At 43.8% G+C, this 1,605-nt stretch overlaps 1 non-coding gene across 1 annotated transcript; it reads left to right on the top strand.

Moving 5' to 3' along the window:
* The first annotated feature begins 448 nt into the window (after positions 1–448).
* Positions 449–551, top strand: LOC133820413 (U6 spliceosomal RNA). Its single transcript, XR_009886823.1, has one exon. It is a non-coding gene; the product is annotated as a U6 spliceosomal RNA (small nuclear RNA).
* Positions 552–1,605: the final 1,054 nt, after the last annotated feature.

Genomic DNA, 1,605 nt, shown 5'->3' on the forward strand with positions numbered 1-1,605 from the left:
TGGGTAGAGGCTGAACCTCTGGCAACCATCACCTCAAACAAAGTCCTGGACTTCGTTGAGAAGAATATCGTATGTTGATTTTGTGACTGTCAATATCCCGTGATTCGTAGGGGGAAAGACTGGGTAAAGCTGTGCAATCCCACATCGCCTAGGGAAGGTCAAGTATGATGATTCTAAGACTGTGTAGGTATGGGAATACACAGTTGAAGAAGGCTTAAATGGATTGATGGGTACTACCAATGCCAACAAGATGCATCTTCTTTTCAGTAGCCTATCACTTGAGAACTCCAAAGTTAAGCGTGCTTGAACTGGAGTAATCTCAAGATGGGTGACCTCTTGGGAAGTTTTCCAATGAAGTGTGTGAGTGAGGACAAAGTACGCTGGAAAGACTCGTGTTGGTTTGTCGGGCCAGTCGTCATTCCAAGAAGTGACCATAGTGACGTGGGGCGTTACAAGGGGACATCCAATAAAATTGGAACAATACAGAGAAGATTAGCATGGCCCATGCGCAAGGATGACACACAAAAATTAAGAAATGGTATCAGAACCTTGACCCAGCCGCAAGTGTGGCCAACAGGGACGTTGGACTCCTAAGGGGGGGTGATTGTGACAGTCAGTATCCCGTGATCCGTAGGGGGAAAGACCGGGTAAAGCTGTGCAATCCCACATCACCTGGGGAAGGTTAAGTGTGATGATTCTAAGACTGTGTCAGTAGGGGACTACACAGTTGAAGATGGCTTAAATGGATTGATGGGTACTACCATATCAACAAGATGAATCTTCTTTTCGAAATCCCATCACTTGAGAACTCCAAAGTTAAGCGTGCTTGACATGGAGTAATCTCAAGATGGGTGACCTCCTGGGAAGTTTTCCTAGGAAGCGTGTGAGGGGGGACAAAGCACGCTAGAAAGACTCGTGTTGGTTTGTAGGGTCAGTCGTCATTCCAGGAAGCAACCATAGTGACGTGAGGCATTATAGATTTGGACTTCCTAAAAATATTGTGTCAGACAACGGAACACAGTTCGATAGTGATCTCTTCATAGACCTTTGTGAAAGATACAACATAACGAAGAGTTTCTTGCTGGTAGCATACCCATAAGCCAATGGGCAGGTCGAGGCAGTAAATAAGACCCTCAAGGCAAGCCTGAAGAAAAGGTTGGATGAAGCCAAAGGATTATGGTCCGAGTAGCTCCCACAAGTATTTTGGGCCTATCGAACTTCACATAGGGCATCCACGGAACATACTCCTTTTTCCCTTACCTTTGGAAGCGAGGACATGCTTCCAATTGAGGAAATGGTGGCTACTCATAGACAAAGGACATTTGATCAAGATCAGAACAATGAGCTACTTAGTCATGTAACGCCTTCCTAATCCAGTACTGTTACACTGTGTACTTAAAATTGTGTCAGACCTGCTAATCAGGTCATTTGGCTTAAAATATGTAACTAAGGTTAGTGACAAGGGTTAGGGTTAAAAAATTTGGTCAAAGAACCATTGACTTTTATTCCAAAAGTTTTATATAACATGGGATCCCAAAATATTACAACTCAATTGTTAAAAAGCGTAAATACATAACAAAAGTTACATCAGCCGGCCTAAACGGC

The sequence above is a fragment of the Humulus lupulus genome, chromosome 2 (assembly GCF_963169125.1).
Source record: "Humulus lupulus chromosome 2, drHumLupu1.1, whole genome shotgun sequence".
Lineage (NCBI taxonomy): Eukaryota > Viridiplantae > Streptophyta > Magnoliopsida > Rosales > Cannabaceae > Humulus > Humulus lupulus.